The sequence below is a fragment of the Fukomys damarensis genome, unplaced genomic scaffold, assembly GCF_012274545.1.
Source record: "Fukomys damarensis isolate Sample0158 unplaced genomic scaffold, DMR_v1.0_HiC HiC_scaffold_13, whole genome shotgun sequence".
Taxonomy (NCBI): domain Eukaryota; kingdom Metazoa; phylum Chordata; class Mammalia; order Rodentia; family Bathyergidae; genus Fukomys; species Fukomys damarensis.
Window position 1 is genome coordinate 30,532,104 of NW_022900925.1, and position 22,542 is coordinate 30,554,645.

A 22,542-nucleotide genomic window follows, 5' to 3' on the forward strand; every position below is an offset into this window, starting at 1 on the left:
CCACCATGGTTATTCGAACAATGATCTAATAAAATCTCTGTGCATATATATTTGATTATGTTTGTTCTTATTTCTGGTGATACAATCCCAGAAGGAGAACTGATTGAATGGTATAGTTCCTCATTACCTCACAAAAAGGCTGCCAACAATTCCAATTTTGTTTCATCTACTGAAGATTTGAGGTATGCATATCCTTTCCAACAATAAGAGTTACAGCTCTTCCTAAAGGTCTGGGCTGTCTAATGGTGGTAACATAATATCTCAGTGTTACTTTAATTTATATTTCCTTGACCATCAGTAAATTTAAGCCTTTTTAATACTTAAATTTCTAAGTATTACATTTCTTAACCTTAGGATTTGCTTTTAAGGCACTTGTTTTCTCAATGCTTTGGCCAATATACATATTTTATATTTTTATACTTTATATTATATATAGGGTTACTTTCTCTTTTTGCAAATGTTTAAGAGCTTTCTATTTTATTAAGTAAAAAATATGAACGTCAAAAGTCTGTATATATGTCTATACATATGAAAATGCACTCATGTGGAGACCAGTCACAGAAACTATTCTGTATAGTTCTTTGGGAAAGAATTTTTACATAGAAAGAAGGAAATTATATGAAGTCTTAATATGAGAGTACAGAATCGTCTGCTGCATAAGTGATATTGTCTTAACCAACTGGTCTTGGAGTCTGTTCAGATCCTGAAGATATAATTTATATTCACACTCTTCTGCAGTTTGGTGTTTAGGAATTATTAGTTAAGTATATATTAAGCACAAATAAAGACATTTTTATTGCTTGTAAAATTCTTAATTTTATAGATAGCACACTATTTCTATCAAATATCTAATAAATTTTATTCCAAGTCCATTGCCTTGCTTTGTATTTTCTTTTGCCACACAAAGGTTTAAACTAATTTATAGGTGAAATGACTATTCTTTATGTGTAGGTTCTGGTTTCCAACCTGAGAAAGCCCCCTTCATCTTACCATCAAGATAATGGACACATCTTCCAGGTCATTTTTTACAGTTAAATCTTTATTTAATGTGTAACTTTATTTTATATATATAGTATAACATCAGGGTACTACTTTTATTTTCTTCCTAGATAAATAGCCAGCGATGAGGCAATCTCATAAATAATGTGAAGACTTTTTTCAATTAAAAAGAAATATTTGTATTAGAAAATTCTCATGTGTGCTGGTCTTTTTATTTCTTCCATGTCCTTTTTCACCCACCCATGCATTTCTCTTTATGCCAATGACACATGACAGGGGATTTTTTGTGTCACTTGGTATGTATTATAGCAAGTTTCTCTTCACTTTCATCACTGTCCTTTTATTTTTTTCTTGCTTGTAATCGTTGTCTTCCTTGTGAGCTTTAAGATCCATTTTTAAAATTTAACTTAAGCTCTCTTAAGATTTCCAATTAAAATTGCATTAAATTTATATTAATTCAGGGAGAACAGCGGTTTATGAGAGTAAATCTTCTCATATAAAGAATGGTGTATGTTTATATTTGTCTAGATTAAATTTATAGCCCACAATAAGATTTTATTGTTTTTTCTCATATGGTTCCTATTTCTTTCCTGTTATAATTATTTCCAAGTTTTATTGTATTTTATTTTTTATCTTTCAGAGTAGACAGTAAAGAATGTGTTTCTCTTTTCCATTGTCATATTTACTCTTCCTTTATTTACCATATACACATTTCTTGGAAGGGTGGGTGAATATAATACCTTTTCTTCTGCATGTAGCACATAAAAGGACAAAGATAGAAACCATGGGGTATACATTTGGCCTTAAACCTACATGAGGCCTTGTCTTAGTTACTTTTCTCTCATTATTGAGACAAAATACCCAACACCCAAATTTAAAAGGGAAAAGTTTATTTAACTCACAGTTTGTAGAGGTTTCAGTCCATAATCAGCTGGCCCCAGTGCAGGGTGGCTTGGCAGAGGGGTTCGGTAGAGGAGAACAAATTCATGACAAGCAGGTGACAGCAAAAGCAAGCAAGCAAGGGACCTTAACAGCCTCTTTCTGCCCCTTTTATCTTACCAAGGCAGGCAGAACTCACACCCTTAATCCTAGAGTCCTTGCTCCTAGCATTGTACCACTAATGAGTTCTAAATCCAGCTACCTATGAAAAAGCCCCTCCTATGATTACATGAGGCTTTGGGACATCTAGACATACACCATGATATTCTGCCCCTGGCCCCTAAAGACTCACATACATTCCTTTACTCAAAAGCCATTTAGTTCATCTCCAAGTGCTGCTGAAGTCCTAACATTTTCAGCATTGGTGAAAAGTCCAAGTCCAAAGTCTCCTCTGAGATTTAATGCAAACTTGTAGCTGCAAGACCCTATACATATGAAAAGAAAGACACTTCCAACACTCAGTAGCACAAGATGGCCATTTCCATTCCAAACAGGGGACAGCAAAGAATGGGAGTAAAGCAAGATCACAATCCAGCAGGGCACACATTAAATCCCACAGTCTCACTTCCAGCATCCCCAGGAACTTTGAGAAACTTCTATAGTATATTCCATAGTGATTATAGTAATTTAAATTCCCACCAGAAACAGAATACTTGCCTTTTCTTTCATCAGCATTTGTCATTGATAGTCTTTCTGATTATAGCTATTGTAACTGTGGTGAAACATCTCATTGTAACTTTGATTTGCATTTTACTGATTTGTGATGTTGAATATTTTTATATAATATTTAGTGATTTATAATTTTATTTTTGATACATGTCTATTTGCATTATTTGCCTGTTTTAAAAGTCAGATTGTTTAGAGTTTTTTTTTGAGTTAATACACATTTTGAATTTTTTGACTTAATACACATTTTGAATTTTAGTCAAACAGTTTGAAAATGCAGTCTTTTCTTCCATCCTTTATTTGGTCTCTTCACAGTTTTCATTATTTCCTTTGCTTGTGCAGAGGCATTACTCTTCAATATAATCAATTTCTCTATTTGTTTCCTTTTGGTACCTGTACTTTTGATATGGTGTCATGCATCCAAAAGCGTTTAGATTTTTTTGTATGGTGAGCCAAAAATTGCAAGTTACACCAGAGAGCAAAAGGGAAAGCACATACATTTGTTATCTGGAAACTATGGTGAAGGTGTGCAAATCCAGGCCAAGCGCAATTAACAGAATGAAGATAAGTCAGGCTTTTGGATTTGAAAGATGTGTCCCCTGCCCCGGATGCCTCTCACTGGATCTCCCTGAGTGTGACTGACAGAGATGAAAGACGAATGACAAGGTGCCGAGTTATCTCGGGGGCATTTAGTATGGACGATTCTCCCTGTGTTAATCACATGCACGATATGGATCCCTGTCCCTAAGTATGAACCTTTAACAAAGTTTGACTGAAGGTTGTACCATGGGAGCTGACACACACATGCTCTGGTCTGGAACCTCAGAGATTTCCTGGGTCTTTGCTCTGTGTATTCCTGCCTATCACAGGACAATGGAAGCAGGGCTGGCCCTGGGGGTGTTGCACAAATTCAGACAAACAGAGGAAGTAGCCCCACAGCTCCAGATGTGCTCCTGAATAATTTTTATATCTTTTCCCAAACATTATTGTCCAGACCAACATCACTGAGCTTTACTCTTATATTTTTTCTAGTAGTTTAATAGCTTTGGGTTTTATATGTAAACTATTTTGAGTTCATTTTGTATATGGTGAGAAATAAGGATCTGGCCTCATTCTTCTACATATGACCATGCAATTTTCTCAGCACTAGTTATTAATATTAGGATTCCTTGGTATCTTTTGTAGAAAAGCGTTCGGCTGTTAAGTGTGTGGGCTTATTTCTGGGCTTTCTAGCCTGTTCACTTGCTCATGTATCCATTTTTATGCTGCTCGTGCTGTTTTGGTTACTATAACTTTGTAGTTTATTTTTGAAATTCAGTACGATTGATGTGTCCAGGTTTGTTCTCTTTGCTCAAGATCTTTTACCTATTTGTGTCCTTTGGGCTCCATATGAACTTTAGGGTTTTCATTTTGTTTGGTTTCTTCTATTTCAGTGAAATATAACATGGCATTTTGATAAGGATTGCATTCCATATGCAGATCACTTTGGGTAGTGTGGGCCTTTTTAGTAGTATTAATTCTTCCAATTCATGAACTTAGGATGTCTTTCCATTTATGTGTGACCTCTGACACAAAAGGAAATGTATGTATGGATGGTGAAGTCATGAGATGTCTGAGTCACTGTTTCACTCGAGAACAAAATATTTTAGAGCTTGGCAGCTGTGCAGGCAAGGAGAGGTTAAATCATTTTAACCTTGGGAGCACACAACTTGGGAGCAGACGTGCTCATATGACTCTAACCTTGGGAGTCTGTCGTGGAATTCATTCTACGAATGCCTAGGTTATTCTGCTTCATATTATACATTTTGATTCATGTTTAGAATATCCTTTATCTCAAACTATGACCTCGCTTCTATTTCCTGGAAATGTCTCATTTCTCTACTCAAACTCTGATAACAAGCATTACTAAATACTGGAATCAATGTTAGGCTGGTGAGATAAAGTTAAAATTAATGACCATTTAATTTTTATTTTCAAAATTTCAGGTGAAACTGCACAGTATACAATTTATTGTCTCTCTTCTAAAAATGGCCAGTTTATATATTTGATTTATGTTTCCAACCTATTGGTGTACTCGTGTTTCATAACAATTCATTGCATAATAAAAATAGGCTATTGATACAGCATCCTGCTGAAGTAGTGAAGTTTACCTAGATTAGATATATTCTTTTACCTTACTTCTTTTTTATTCAAGATATCATTCAAAAAGTTTACTTTTCACCTGACTTTCAGTCTTAGAAAATCTGCTTTGCTCTAGGATTATAAAAGTCAACTAATAATTAGTATACAATAGTGTATCAGGATAAAATTTAATTTTCATCCAAATGTCTAATGAATTTTTAATTCTAACAAATTTGGTAATTTTCTTTCCTAATAAACTCAATTTTTGTATAATTGACTCATTTCATCTCTGGCACCATATTTTAAAAGCTTAGCTTGAGAGAAGGTTGAATTTTGGAGATGGAGAAAGAAAACAAGGGGAAGATGGCAGTAAAGGGAAACAAGGATAATAGGATTGAAAGTTATCAATGCAAGTTGAATCCATTTACCAATTTCTCAAAATGAACCTCAACATTGTGTGCCAGTAATGTGTACTAATAAAAAAATTAACTTGACCCAGCCATCCCTCTGCTAGGTATCTTTCCAAAAGAATTAAAAGAATCATATCACAGTGATATATGCACACCTATGTTTATAGTGGCACAGTTTGTAATAGCTAAAACTTGGAAACAGCCCATTTGCCCATCATTTGGAGACTAGATAAAGAAGTTGTGGTTTTTCTATAAAATGGAATACTATTCAGCCATAAAGAAAGAAATTAGATGCATTCATAGGAAAATGGATGCATATTGAGGATATACTCCTAAGTGAAATAAATAAGTCACACATGTAAATACCAAATAGTTTTTCTGGTGTAAAAAACTGTAATAGTACATAAGATCCTAATGATATAACTGATAATGTGAAATAAGAAATGGGCTAAAGATGTAGGGAAAGTGGGAAAGGTAATAAGGGAAAAAAATATGACAAAATGAAAAAATGGAAATAAAGTGTTTGTAAATGGGGAGGGGAAGAGGGGGTGAAGGGAGGGCAGGGACAAAGGGAAAAATGAGAACCAAGACCACCTGTCATGTAAAGGTACAAGATCCCAATAATGAATGTAACTGTTCTGTACACCTAAAATGTACCAATAAAGTCAATGAGAAAAATAAATAAATAAATAAATAAATAAATAAATAAATAAATAAATAAATAAATGAAAATTAGCTTGAGTTTGGACCCAGAGAGAAGGAAAGACCCTCATGTTCTCGGTTGCTCTTCAAGTGTGAACCTCGGAATATACAGAGGATGTTAGAAGCAGTCAAAGAAGTGTAAGAGTTTAAGAGATCATTTGTTTAGGTAATTTCTTAGATTTCTCTTAACTGAGGCTTGATGAAGGGACTAAGGTGTAGCACAGAAGGAATGCACGGGAAGTAGTGAAGGTTGCTGCAATCTGTTGGCACTTTGCATTTTCCCTTTCTTACTTCTGGAGTGTTCGTTTAATTATTTATTATAGATCCCAATTCTCTAATGAAACTCACCTTGTCGTTTTTGCTTCTGAACAGCCAACCACAATTATTTTTAAACCTGAATCTAAAAACTCTTAATTTTTGTATTACCTATAAATATTTTTCTATTGTCTTATTTTTTTTTCTTTTGATCTGTTCCAATAATATACTTAACATTGTTTGATCAAATGGGCACTTTGCATAGACAAAATATTAAGAACTCTGTTTTATTCAGTTCTGCCAGCACATTAAAAGCAAATAATTTTAAGTAGAAATGAGGTAATTTTCAGCTAAGCTTTTAGTCAGGCTTTCTTAAGTCTATTTATGTATGTATTTATTTATTTATCTCCCCTCCCTTTTCCATACAGTGTAGTCCTTAAAGATTACCAAACCAAAACCCCAGGGTATTTACCGTAGTCCCTCTCTTCTTTGGCAAGCCATGAGGTCCAGTTTTTATTTCTCAGTAAGCTTGCCAAAAGCTCAGTTAGGTTTTCATTCTCTTCACTGCCATCCCCCCACCCCCTTGGCTTTTTTTTTCCCCTCATTGCTATTATGAATCACTTATACCTTGACAATGAATGTAACAGATTCTGAGCTCTACTCTGCAAGTTCATTCTTCATGAAAAGTTAGCCTCTTAAATCTGTGAAGTTTTACTTATGCTGAAATTCAAGTTTTATCTTAATTCTAATATACTGCCAAAAGTGCTGGTCATATCCTCTGCCTCTGTGAAATTACTTTCTGCTTGGCTTTCAGCCTCTCTTGTGTGCATCATCCAGGAACTGGTGAACATTTTAAGGGACAAGCCATGGTGTGTGTGGTTATCTCAGTGACTCTCATCTGTCCTTGACTAGGCTCCTAAAATCCTGGCTTTCACTGTAGCTCTTCAGAGTCTCCAAAGACTTCATTTTGTTTGCTTGTTTTTATGTTCCCCAGAAGGTCTACTTCTCCTCTGTGGAAGATTTGACCTCCTACAAGCTATTTAAACAGGATTAGAAATGAAACTCTTGTGTGATGCGTAGGGGAAGAACAAAAAGGGAAAAGAAAAAAATGTGAGAGAATGAAAAGATGAAAATAAAGTGTTTGTAGATGGGGAGGGGAGGAGGGGTGAAGGGAGAGCAGAGGTAAGGGGCAAAAATGAGAATCAAGACTTGCCATGTAAAGGTACATGATCCCAACAATGAATGTAACTGTACTGTATCCCTAAAATGTACCAATAAACTCAATAAAATTAAAAAAAAAAAAGAAATGAAAGTCTTACTCAAAGACATATAACAGAAAATTTCCAACAAATCTAGGGACTTCTGTGTTTTGAAAGTAGTTTTAGGAGTACTAATAGCTCCTATGTATGAAGGATTAGATTGGGAGGTCTGCTTCCAAACTAGACAGGAGGAAAGAAAAAATCCAGCTCTTTTCTGGTTACCTGGTTGGGAGAAAGGACAGAGATGGAGAGAGGGAGACAAGCAAAGCCACAAGTACTAATTTCAAATTTCCACTACTGACCTTAGGGGACACTGAGAACAAGGAACTCTTGTCCGCTACCAATTTAGACTCACAAGAAGGATACCTTACATAGGCATTGTCACTGCAGAATCAACTTGGAGCTGTTTCTCCAGGAAGAAAGAAATCTTGAGACACGTTTCTCCAGCACATCCTCTATCCTGTCTGAGAGCTGGCCAGAGGACATTAGCAGTCATGGCAAAGCATATATCCACAGAGAACCGAAGAATACACTTTTCAGGCATGAAATAATTGAGAGTCAAAATGAGACTTTATATTTGTCGGTGGCACTGGCAACAGCCAGAATCAGGAGAGTTAAGGCAGAACATTGCAAACATGGCTTGGCTTGGTGAGGCGGGACAGATGGAGAATAATGCTCATTAGAAACTTCATCTGTCAGTGGCAGCAGGGCAAGCAGCAACCCAAGATATAAGGGACAGCCCTTGAAGTTCAAGAGGATCTAAGTATGCATTCACATACCATCCCATGCCAGTTGGTCTCTCCTTGAATGCTATAAATAGGAGTCAATTTGAATCCCATCATGCACATAAATAGGTGATAATTTTCAGAAGAGAAGCAGAGAAGTCGCCCTAGTAAATTGAGAAGAACTTGAATGGCGCTAACCCTTTCGAATGTATCGATTCAGGTAATGTTTTAAACAAATATTGAATGGCCGGGGATTTAGCTCAGCGGTTCGGTGGCCTGCCGTGCAAGCGCAAGGACCCAAGTTCAATCCCTGGTACAAAAAAAAAAAAAAAAAATGAAAAAAAAAAAAAAAAAAAAAAAAAAAGACAGTAGCTTTAAACAATATTGAAGAATTAACTAAAAATCATAATTGTTGTCTACGTAAGGAGGCACAAGGGAAAGACCAGAGAAGCTAGAAATTTCCTGGGAAGGTGAATGATGGGTTTATAAGAAGACTCCATGCATGAATGAAAGAAGTGAGTGAAAATGAGTGTTCTCATTAGGTCACACAGTACACAGTTTAAGGTTAAGTCTAGGGCAGAGAGGAGAGATTTTGCATAAATCTCCTTTTATGTGGTCTTTCTGTAATCTTTGCATCCTTTTTAAAAAATTTGTCTTCATCTGGGGCTGATTATGCAGCTCAGTCCTAGAATGCTCATCGATCATGGAGGAGGCTTTGGGTTCAATCCCCAGGTTCCCAGCACCACAGAGTTAAAGTGAGTTGTGTGGATGGATGAGTTGTCTCACACAGTTAAGACTTAGACCTTTCTTCTCCATCTATAGCTTCTTAACCTGTCAACCTTGAAGCCCATATATGGATTTAAATCACAGTGGAGGCACAGTGCACACTGCATTAATGTGGTTCCTGTTTTGAGAGTAGACTCCTTGTGCTCAGCCTCATGAGCCCGTGGCAGAAAACGTTCTGCAAGGTTTTTATTAAAAACTGGCCTCCTGTGTGATATCTCCAGTGTATGTTAGAAAATAAAATCTATTGCTTAAGATGATGCCCCTGTTAGATATTTTGAAATGTTACATTGTTCCCCACACTTAAAGTCATTTATTTGGTGGAGGCGAACACTGACATAATGAAAACGAAAATGCTCCTCCAACTCCCAGGGAGGTGTTGGTAATAGTGCTCCTAATTGTGGGACACAGACCCAAAGCTTCTGTTATAATAAATCTGACTTGTGCCTCGTATGCATTAGACTGGCTACCAAAAATCCTGCAAGAACTGACTCTACCTGTCTCAGCAAGCCTCCCGCCAGCAGCGAGAAACAAGCACAAGAGGAGGGAGGCAGAAACAAAGTAGGTCAGAGTTTCCTTTGAAGGTCTTTGCATTTTGTAGCAGGCCTAGCCTAACCATATCCTCCAAAGGCTTCTGCAACTCCGTGGGAGGAAAACTCCTGCTGGGATGCAGCGGATGGCTTAACAAATGCAGTTTGGATTTGTTTTCCTTCAGGACTGTTTTGAAAGGTTTTCTCTCTCCATTTGTCCCCCAAACACAATATATATTTGAAGATATCAAGTAATTAGATCTCTGCATTAATCATTTTAGTGCTTGGGGAGTTTGATATTTTCCTCTGAGTGTTACAAAAGTGACTACAGAGGGCGTGGAAAAGAAGATGCGACTGCATCTCCCTCCTGCCAACACTGTTCAGTGAGGCTGTTAGGGCTACAGAGTCACACAACCCAAGAACAATGCCAGGAAAAGCAACAAGACCAGAATACATAACGATGCTGATAGAAGATTGATACTGTGAATGTTATCTGGGTGACCAACTTTAAGCGGGAAAATGAAGTCACTTCAGAAAAACACAAGCAAATGTTAAATTGCTAGAATACAATTGCACCAGCAACAGAGCAGGCTCTTTCCTCGTGGTGCCGACACTGGTGACCTAAATGGCTACGTGGCAGAGACTCCAATACAGTAAGCCAAGAACTCAAGCCGCATACCTTTTGTTACGTAGCTAAGGTGTTAGTATCTGCTCATCTTTGCAGGGTTCCCTTTTCAAGATTCTGCATCGGCCACATCGTTGGAAATTATGGATAAGGAAAAACCCAAGAATGGGTCTGTCCCCGGAAGTGCCTTATTGATCGAGTGAGAACCGTCAGAATCAACTGTTGCAGGACCCTGGCTCTCTTCCGCTCAGGCCAACGGTGCTTGCAGGATGGACAAGTGTCACTCTTCATTCTGTACTCACAGGTAGAACCGCACATGGCAGGATAAGCAATACCAAAAAGGCCTTTTAGGCACAACCCTGAAAGCCAACACTTCTGGAGTTGCTTCTCAAGCAAAGGGAACTTTGCTGGAAAAAGCAGAAGTTGGAACCAAGCAGTCGAAGTCTGCCATCAGGAAGTATGTCAGAGTCCAGCTGACAGAGTGGCAATAAAAACACAGCTTTTGTACCTAATGATAGTTGCTTGGACTTTGTTAAGGAAAACAGAATTCTAGTTGCTGGATTTTGTCAAAAAAGTCATGCTGCTGGTAACATTCCTGGCGTCCTTTCACATTAAAGTTGAAGTAGCTACTCTCTTCTGCTCTATACAAAAGTGAGAAGGGAAGACTGAGACCATAAATTCTGATGATGAAAATGCAATGGTAATGGATTTTCATGTTTAAAAAGAGCTTAGTCTAGCACAGCATCCAGAAGAGTTCTCGAGAAAGAAAGAGGTTGGGAAATATCTTTGGATTTCAATACTGTATACAGTGATTGTATCCCCTGGTCTGACAACAGATGGCCACTATGATGGGGACCCACTTTTCCAGGAAAGCTTAATGGGGCCAGAGTGGATGGTAGGGACATCATGTTCCAGAAAAGAAGGTTGCTTATTTCTATCATCCTGGAAGATGCTGGAGGCTGTCACAGGACCTTCACACTGGGTGACACCTCCATCCCTCTTTTAATTTTTAATTTTCAGACAGACTCTCTAAGTTGCTACGTTGTCCAGGCTGGCTCGCCACCTCGTGCCTCAGCAAAAGGGCAGACACTGAAATCAAAGGAATAAAAAGAGGATCAAGAATTGACTCACGCAAATACCTGATTGTTGGTAGAGTGCTGGAATTATAGCCACTGCCGCGGGCTACAAAGAGATGCAATTAAAAAATGAAACTTAAGTATGTGTGTTACAATCCTTAGGAAGTTTTAAACAATACAAAGAAACAGTTTAAAAACACAGTATAAATGGCAATAGAATTTTAATCCAAAGAATACAAGCAGTGCATACCAGAAACAGAAAACACATTGAACTAACTAAAGAAATGGTAGAGCTAAATTAAAAAATACTGGTTAGGTTATGCTTGTGTGGGCTGACCACAGCAACACCAAACATATGTGCACACGTTACACACAAAAACTAATGCCTGGTGGCCCTCATCCATACAGATGCAAAATTTTTCAGCAAAATATTTAAGAAAATTATATATATTATATTATAATTACATATCATATATTATATATTTTATATGCATCAGATAATTCATTGTGACTAACAGGGATTTATAGGAAGAATGCAAGAAATAATGAAGTCCAGTTACTGTAATGTAATTGGTGATATTAACAGCTAAAAGAAGATGTTGTCATAATTATCAGACATATCAAGGCATATAAATTGGGAAGGGAGAAATAAGATTGTCTCTATACAGATGACTTGAGTGTGTATATAGAAACATCACAAACTTCAAAAAAGCTATTGGAATTAATAGGCGAGTTTAACAAACTGACAGATGTAAGATTCATTTATAAAATGTCACTAGTACTTATAAATCCCAGCAATGACCAATTGGAATTGAATATTTTTCAAGTACGATTTGAAATAGCAATAATAATAAAACAAATACATATAGATCTAACAAAATTTGTCTAATATGTACAAACTGAAAACTATAGATACACTAATGAAAATAATAAAAAAACAAATACCAGAACAAATGAAGAATGATACTCTGTTGATGGATTGAAAGACTAAATACTTTTTTTTTTGTTTTTGTTTTTGTTTTTTTGAGACAGGGTCTCACTATGTAGTTGAGACTGCCCTGGAACTCACTATGTAGCCCAGGTTGGTCTCGAACTCACAGCAATCCTCCTGCCTCAGCCTCCCGAATGCTGGGATTACAGGCGTGCACCACTACACCCGGCTTGACTAAATACTTTTAATATCATTTTTTTCTAAAGTTATCTACAAAGTCAATGCAATTCTTTTCAGGATTCTACCAGGATATTTTCCTTCTTCTTTTGTAGAAATAGGCTGATTGTAAAACATATGGGAACAGAAAAATGAATTATCGCAGCCACAATAATTTTGAAAATAATAAACAGGGCTTGAGAACTCACATTGAGTAAACCCAAGAATTATTAAAAGCTGCATTAATCTACACAGTGGAATATTGGTAAAAGGACCCACAAATGACCAAAATGTGTAATACATCTTGTGAAAGAGGAAGAGAACGTTCAAACTGGCAACAGGAAGTAAGGGCCATGGGGGAAAGAAGGGAAAGAAAAAATGAGAAAAGAAGGAAAAAAAATGGACACAAAGCTTTTGTAAATAGGGAGGTGTGGAGGGGTGAGGGTTTTTAAAGGAGGGAAGGGGAACGGGAAAAATTAAGAACCAAGCTATATCATGCACAGGTACAAATTCCTAATGATGACTGCGATCATAATGTATACCTGAAACATACTAATACATTTAATGAATAGGAAAAAATAAAGAACACACATTGAAATAAAAGGAGTAATTGGTTCAGAAATCAACTCACACAAATATGTTACATTATTGAAAAAAGTACAAAGCTAACTCAATAGAGCAAGAATAATCTCTGGATAAATGATCCTGAGACAACTGAACATCTAGAAAGAGAAAATAAAGGAACTTACAGGCAACGTTCACACTCCGAACCAAAACAGAAATGAAAACTACTCTCAGTGGATCTAGACCTGAATATAAATCCCACGACAATAAAACTCCTGAAGAAAATACAGGAGAAAAGCTTTCTGATCCTGGGTCAGGTATAGATATTTTTGGATATGAAACCAAAAGCATGATTTATAGAAGGAACTTGGTAAATTTCTCCTCCAAAATGTTAGAAAGATTGGTTCTTCGAAAGACACTGCTATGAATAAAGAGACGAGCTACAGACTGGGAGAAAAATATCAGCAAACACAAATCCGGCAAAGGGTCTGTTATTAATTAGCCTGCATAAATAATTCTCAGAACTGACTAATGGGAGAATAACCTCATTTTAAAATAGGCAAAAATTGGAACTGCCACTTCAACAAAGGAAACATCTGCATAGCAAGTGTATAAACTCATGGAGAGATGATGAATATCATTCGTCTTTTGGGTAACAAATTTTAGCCATTACTATAAGAACTGGTAGGTCCAGCAGAGACGTGGAACAGTTAGAATGTTCATATATCAAAGGTAGAATGTAAAAGACCGTAACTACTATGGAAAATATTCTTGTACTTTCTTATGAATTTAAAAATACTCCTCTATGACTCGCTAGTAAGTATTGACCAAAGAGGTCTGCAAATACATATTGACAAAAGATCTTTTCAGAAGTTCTTATAGCATCTTTATTCATAATTACTAAAAACTGGAAGTGCCACAGATGTCCTCCAACAACACATTAAGATAAATGTTTACATATCTTTGCAACAGAATACTATTTAATAAGCAAAATGAGCAAAATATTAATATAATTAAACAACAGATGGATGCTAAATGCATTATACTAAATGAAAGAAGCTCAGTTCAAACTTCACTATGACTTATAATTCAGCTAATATGACTTCTAAAAACAAAACAATAGAAACAAAATAGTTCAGGAGATAACAAGTGCTGATTAAAAGAGGCCAGGGAATAATTTGGACTCATCTTATATTCGGCTTTGGCAATAGTTACACCACTCTAGATGCTTTTCAAATCTCAACAAACTATATCCAAAAAAGGGTGAATTTTATTAAATATAAATTATGCCTAGACAAAGTTTTCTCCAAAATTAAAAAACAATGCTACAGTACTACATCTGAAGTTTCATCAAACTTCTTAAAAAATTGAGTTAAACTAAGAAAATTGTTGTCATATACACCTATGATACTGTAGCCACGTGAAGCTCACGACTGACATTTTAAAACAACATGAAAAGTTTACTTGTCAAGGGAATGAAAAGGTGATTTTGCATCATTCCTTTCTCAGCCCTGGCTTCTCGACAGCTCAGTAGTTTGAACAAACACCACCACATGTAAAGGTGACAGTTCGGTGAGCAATCATTTACTACACTGGAGATATTTGCCTTGCTTTATGAAGATGTGCATCAGACAATTTCCTAGTACATTTTAGCTATAGTACTCTTTGTCAACTAATTTTCCGTGTAAAGAAACTGACACATGAAGAGACCTAAGGGGGAAAAATAGACTCTTTTTTGGTCAAAACTACATTTATTCACAATTTAAAATGCAATTTTATTTGTATTTATTATTTGATGCTAAAAGTTTCTACATGATCATTATCTGAAAAAATATCAGTAAAAAATATGATTGATACTAGCAGTGTTGGAAATGGTTGGCTGAGAAATCTCTGAAGGTAAAAGACTACTAATTTTCTAACACAGTTTAACATAGTTTATATATATTTAGCTAAGTATAGATTTTTCTTTTAGAAGATTCTTTTTCAAAAGTGGCTAACAGTAAATCAGATCTATTGTCTTGAATTATATTAACGAATATAATTTTCTCTATTAATACTTTAAATTAAAAAAATAATGCATTTCTAAAATGCCAAAAATTTAACTGATCACATATTGGATTGCTCATTGCAGTCTAAAAGCATTTACTTTAATTTGGCATAGTAGGAAAAATAGAAGGTAGAGTTCTATTGGCGCACAGTATATTAAAAATTTTAATACTACCATGAAATTATTATTTTGCTGCGGTTCCAGCTGGATTCCAGAACTGGAACAGACTTTTCCCTTGCTCTCCTAGTAGGCTAGTATTACAAACCAAACATACAACTAAGTGCTCCAAACTATCAAGAAGTACAACTTTCTGTAAAGGCTGGAATATTTGTCTGCTATAGTGAAGTTCTGAATGCCTTAAATCTGAAACATGAGAATCATTTCTCTTTTTAATTTACCAGTAACATACAGGAGCAGAATCCAGCTAGGGTAGAATGTCTTATCATTTTCTTGCCTTAATGAAGCTTCTAAAGAGAAAGCTCTTAAAACTTATTTCCAAAAACTATCCATATCCAATCACAGCGGGATGAATTCAGGTAATATTTTTCCAATGTCTTTCCTGAAAATGCCATTTAGAAGGTTATGAGAAAGGCGCTTTGCTTACTAATGTTGAGTCATTGCCAGATTCGAAGAGGGATTTTACAATTCACATTTGAAGTTGCTGTCATTAATAATATATGGAATGCCACTTTGGAGATTTTGGGGGCAAAATATCTTTCTGTTTCACAAGAAAAGAAGATTCAAATGTCATCTATTTTCATCAGCAACACATTTGCAAAAATGTATTTCCTCAATATACACCTGCCTCCGAGAACGAAGTAATACTGTAGGCTCATTGGTAGTCATTAGAATTGTTGCCAAACATTCTGCTTTCTGCTTTCTGGAACAGGACGGGACTGCATTTCCTGATCCCTTTGGCTGTGTATGACATTTCCAAGGATGGGATTTAATATCAGACTGAGACATTCTAGAAGTCTGTTTCCCATTGAATAGCTACCAAGCTCTGTTAATTTCCTAGGACAGATTACCACTGGCTGGATGTAGTTTGAAATAACAGTGCTTCATTCTTGCAGTACAGAAGGCTAGCAGTACAACGAGAATGGATCAAAAGTATCGGTTATTTCTGGAGGCTCTGACGGAAAAGCCCTCCTACGCTTCCCCCTGTTTCTTGGTGGTGGTTATCAATGTTTGGCACATTTTTTTTTTTTTGCCTTATGGATGCATCCGTCCATCTCTTCTTATAGACTGTCATTGGATTCAGAGCTCACCTTAAAGTCAGAATGACTTTTTTTCCAATGCTAGTGATAACATCGAATGCCAAGTGCTCTACCACTGAACTACACATCCCAACTTAAGGATGATTTTATTTCGATACACTCAATTACATACATCTTCAAGAGTCTATTTCCAAACAAGATTGCATTCTAAGTTGCTAGGTGGACACAAGAGTTTGTTATTCAATGGACTATGCCCTATATAATCCAGACCCTTGGTGTCCATCAGGTTGGGGTCCAGAGTGGAGGTAGGGCCTCAGCCAAGCTATCTGGACCATCAACAGCCTAAGAGAGAAATAAATGTATTCTAGTGCAAGCCATGGACATTTGGGGTCACCATAGCATAGTCTATGCCTGGTTGGTGTGAATATAAATCCATACGAGCATTACAAAATATATAATAAGAAGTTTCCTTAATTAAAAGGGAAAGCATCATGCGATGCAGCAGTTCTGCTACTGGGTATTGAGGTAAAGGAAATAAAGTGAGTAGGTCTAAGAGTTGTCTGTACTCATGTTCCTTGCAGAAGCATTCAAAACAGGCAAGAAATGAAAACAATCTAAAGGTCTACCAACAAATGAATGGAGGGAGCTGAATATGATCAAGGTACACTATGGGCATATATGAATCTGCCAGAATGAAACCCATTAATTACTATGACCAATAGGCACTACTAAGACAACGCTGTGGAAAAAATAAATTGAAGCCAGGAGTGGTGGTCTATGTCTATAATCCTAGCACTAAACAAAGATCTGGGGATGTAGCAGCTCAGTGCAAAGGCTCTGGGTTCAATTAAACCCTAGAACCACCCTCTTTGAAAAGAAAAAGAAAAAGACAGTGGCAATATACAGAATGGAATGCTAGCATTTAGCTACAAAAGGACTAGAGTCCTGTTATTTTTGACATCAGGAATGGACTGGATATCATTAGAAGAGAAATACCACGTGATCTCATTCACAGGTAAGATCTAACAAAGTTGCTCTTGGAGAAGTTGAGAGTAGAATATGGTTAACAGAGGCCGGAGAGTGTATGCATGATGGAGGGGTGGAAGGGACAGACTTGTGGGTTCCTTGTGGGTTCCTACGTTGAAGTTAGGCAACATTAACCAGTTCTGTGTGCTACTGGACAGCAGAGTGACTATAGAAAATAGTGATGCACTGAATATTCAGAATGCTAGAAGAAATGATTTGGAATGTTTTCACCAAGAAGAAATGATAAATACTTGACAAAACAGGTAAGTTTTATCTGATCTAACCAACATACAATGCATACACACCCTGAAACATCACATGGCCTCCTGTCAACATGTAGCACTTTTATGTTTTTACTTATCAGTTAAATAATTATTATTTTTCTTCAAACCTTTTTGTTTGACTCAGTTTTATCTGCACTGAATTTTTGCAGGTTTCAAACTTTCTGTGCTTCCTTTTCAGGACAAAAGAGTCGAACACACAGGCTGAATTCGCTGCTCTGAGGCAGATGAATTTCTCTCAGACTTTGACTTGTTGGTTCAGGTTTGCCATAAGCCCAGCCAAATGCCTGGTGGATGCGAAACCCTTAAGAAATAAGCATTGGTTGATTTTTTTTAATTGATTTTTAATAGTTTGAAAACCATCACTCTGTGCAGGAGATTGAATCTATCAGAATATATACAGTAAGGCCTCAAAAGTTTTTCATTTTTATAGCTTTTACTGTCATTTAACAAACATTTGTGAGCTGCCCTTCATTTCAGATTCTTGTCATTGAGTTCTACATAAACTGCCAAGTGTCTACGTTGTACTCAGCTTCTGATCCTGTCTGTCTCAGCATAGTGAATACTATTGTACCCCACTCTACTTCACAACTGTAAAAACTGTAAATCCTTCAACAGTTTTAAGGTACTTTCTCAGGCTTTGATAGTTCATTTATTAGACACAGCAACCTTTACAGATTAATTTTGTGAGAGAGAGAAAGAGAGAGAGAGAGAGAGAGAGAGAGAGAGAGAGAGAGAGAACCAAAGTTTATACAGACAACATTTGATGATAAGGAACATAAATTCAAGCTATCCTGGACAGCCAAATATATTATCATCTCCATCTTTAATCTAAAGCAAGGGTCCCAGAGATGTTATTAATTTGGGCAATTTACTGCGTATTCAAAGCTTTGCACACATTTGACCTATCAGGCTTGTGTGTTTCTGTTCCAAGCGCACATGAAGAGTCCCGAATGAATGCCAATGTCCGTCCGTTATGTGTGGGGAAGTGTGTCACAGTCTGTGAGTTTCTTGGATCCCCAATTAGTGTAAAGGCCATGGAGCAAGGAGAATGAGGCTCTGATAAAAGAGTAAGGGATGCATTCATTCTGAAAGAAAAATTCCATTATGTCCAAAGGCTGTTAGAGATGACTCAAAATGGAAATCAGAACAATGAAATACACAAAATATGGAGCACAGACAAAGAAACTGGAAGGAAAATTAATTTTCTGTCAACCATTCAGCTCTTTGTAGATTCCCAGTTGACTGGCGTTTAGTAGCTATCCAGATGGCTGGCTGAGGTTTTCACGTATTACCAGGTTTCTGGCATCCTGAGACAGTGGGCTACGAGCCATTTTTGCAGACAAGTGAAATTAGAGCTGAACCATTCCTAAGTGTCATCATAATCAAGTGGAGTCCTTAAGGATTTTTATTCAGTGACTTGTGGCTTTTCATAATAAAATAGCAAAACGAGTCACTGAGAAGATGCTGAATTTATTTGTAGCTCTCTAGAAACTCTTCTCCTTCTACAGGGGGTGGGTGAAAAGATTAATTCCAAGCTACCTGAGAAGCTGGGACACCTGGGCTCTCAGTAACAGGAGAATTTCTTTGCAATCCAAAAGGCTCACTCTATCCTATCTATCAGAAATAACTCAAAGCCTAATTGAAAAAGAATTAAAAATGTGGAACAGGCAATAATTTGACAGAGTAAAGTCCATTTTTCACCCGTTCTGCACTGTGGGAAATAGTGACTAATGTGGTCTGATTATGTGATCAAAGGTTCAGAAAGAAAAAAAAAAAAGCAAATGCCATATGAACAAAGTAAAGGCAGGGAATAGGAAACAGCTGTTTCTTACTACATTCTGCTAAGTGATTTTGAAATCCTCACTGTCATCAATGAGTAATGGAGATTAAAAACAACTCAGTATTTCTTCTGAATCTTCACAAGCATAAAGGTATGGCTATATTTTAAATATACACATTTCTACTATATGGTTTCGTCATTTGTATGAAATCCATTGTGCCAATTCTCAGTTCTTTTCATGTTTCTTGCTGTTCACGGTCATTAAAAGCAAGTGGATGAATAAGTCTTCCTCCGGTACCTCATTTATCATAGGTGCTTTCAAATAAACTATCTTGTGGAATCTTCACAATACATCTGTGTGGAAGGTACTGTCTTCATCTTTACGCATCAGGAAACTGAGGCTCAGAGAGGTGGAGTGCTTTGCCCATGGCTTCCCAACATGAAACTGGTGGTCTTGAACAGCGGGATTCGAGAATCAATTCTCTTCATCTACACTAAATTGCAGTACACTGCAAGGCCGATTGTTTCCAATATTTATTTTAAAAATTACCTCCTCCAGACCAAAGTGAGGCAAGCATCATAACCCCACTGAGCTCAGAAGAATCCATCAAACATCATTAAATCAGCACCTGCTTCCTCACACCTCCTCTGTTTACCTGCCCCTGAGGTTCTAACTACCTATTCCCTGACAGAGGTATAATTTCATGGGCTGGTGTGTATTTAGCTGAGCTTTTAAAGGAACTTCAGCTGGTTTCCCCAAGGGATAAAATAGTATTACTTATTTAAAGAGAAAATTTTAGTACATTTCACCAGGGTGGATGTAGCTGGTATTTTGTTTTGAGGTCAGAATGCCTCTTAGAGTGTTATTATTTTTCATCTGCCTCAAAACTGACCAAAATACCTAGCAATAAAATTAAGGTATCAGTAAAAATGACGGGAGGCTAAGGCAAGAGGATTGTTGTGAGTTTGAGGTCAACATGGGCTACATGATGAGTTTAAGGCTGTCCTGGGCTACCTAGTGAGACCCTGTCTCAAAAAACAGAAATACATTATTGTATCATTTGGGCACACCTTCTCTGGAGAGGAGAGTTAACGGAACTTGGAACTGGACAGCTTTTCTATTTCTTCTCATTCATCTTTTTTTTTATTTCCAGCACAGCTCTCTTGAGGACTGAGGCCAATTTCCTTGTTTAAAACCCTAGAAACCACAGAACCCGGTACATGGATTATATGCTGGGCAGAGCAAAAGCATTCTAATATGGGAAAGTAACATACAGCTCTATTTCATGTGTGTTATGTCAGCTTTGTATATACTGACTTCCTTTTTATATATCTTCTCTTTTCATCTATGTGTAGCTTGCATATAATGAATGGCACAAATTTCAAGTGTATAGATTAATGACATTTTGCATAAGTTGTACTCAGGAAATCACTGCTCAGTAGCCAGGTATGGTGACCCCTATCTGTAATCCCAGCACACATGAGACCAAGGCAGGGGGAGAGGCAAGTTGGAGGCCAGCCTAGGCTATGTAGTAAGTTCAGGGGCAGTCTGAATCACATAGCAAGACCTTGCGTCAAGAAAGTTTTTAAAAAACTCTATAATCAAGATAATAGAACATTTTCGGCACACCAGAGGATTTCCTTGTGCCAATCAACTTATTGACTATCATCATTCTCTAAAGGTAACTACTAATGTTTGAAGTAGAAGTTGGAACAAGTAATTTGAAGCTAGGTTAACATGTTCTAAGAAAGTTGAATGTATAAAAATGGAGATTTTTTTTACATGTGTGCGTCAGATATTATTACAAACATATTCATACCCATGCATGCCCTTGATGAAATTTTGAAAATGGAAGCAAATCCACACATTCTTCAACAATAACTCACTCAAATAGGCTGGCATTTCATAAAGCTAAATATTGTACATAGTAGTGAAAAGCACTGAGTCACTACTGCACACACAGAAATGAAGTTGAAACTTGCAAACATACGGTGGGATGAAAAGAACAAGCCACAAAACAGGTGTGACCCTAGAAAATAAATGACAGTCATGAAATTAATTTATTGATTACTTTGAAGGCAAAAAGAGATTATTATTCAGGGGAGGAATTCTAACTTGCTAGCAAAGTTCTCTTCTTAACTGCGGTCATGGTTACCTGGGCATCCACTCATAATGAGTTTGTATACTGTGCACACTGTCTTCATGTCATAAATTCATATTATTCCACTTCGCCTCGTAAGACTTCACATTTTCCAGGAGCTTGGAGAAGCAAATAGAGAAGTTACTTGGATGCCTTTAACTCGCTACTGGCTGTTCTTCAATAAGGAAGATATGCTGCATAGAACCCCCACGGATAACTTGTCCCAGCCTAGAAATGATCCAAATTTTCCTTTTCGCTGGCATTCCCCCTTTACTCTCTATTTTAAGAAAATGGGTAATAGTTTTATTCCTCCTGTCCTTGTCATATTTATCCATATATCATAAGCACTACATATTTGACTGTGTAGGAAACATTTGTTTAATATAATAGTGGCTGAATGAATGAATGATCTGGGAAGTCAACTCATCTTGGCTTTGATATTTCTTGCTGTGGGAGAAATGAAGAGGTTCTGTTTTGCTTTGGTTTTTGATTTTGTTCATTTGTTTTTTGTTTTTTTTGAGGCAGGGTCTCACTATGTAGTTCAGACTGCTCTGGAACTCACCATGTAGCTCAGGCTGTTCTCAAACTCACAGTGATCCTCCTGCCTCAGCCTCCCAAGTGCTGGGATTACAGGCGTGCACCACCACGCCCGGCCTCCTTCATTTGTTTTTTCACTAGGAATGAAATCCCGGCCTGCACACTGAGCTACATCTCTAGTTACTTTTAAACTCTTTTTATTTTGCCACATGGTCTCTCTCTGAGTTGCCCGTGATAGGCTCCAACTTGTGATCCTCCTGCCTAAGCCTCTCAGAGTGCTGAGATTGCACACTGAGCTACATCTCTAGCTACTTTTAAGCTCTTTTTATTTTGCCACATGGTCTCTCTCTGAGTTGCCCGTGATAGGCTCCAACTTGTGATCCTCCTGCCTAAGCCTCTCAGAGTGCTGAGATTACAGGCATGCACCATCCGTTTTTAATATCCCTTTCTTTATTAAAGATTCAGATCCCCATCAGTCCCAACTGACCAATACTCAGCAAAGCCTCTTCCAGCACTCAGAAAAAAGAGTGCTCTGTGCACACCTGTTTCATATCAGAGACAGTTGCACCCCATCTCCTTCAGAGAACTTTGGTCCACAGAATCACACATTTTTCATGATTGTACTTCCCAGTTCTTGGTAAAAATAGCCCTCATGTTTTACCACTGTTTTGCCACTTATTACCACTGTAATAAGTGTATGTCAAATTAA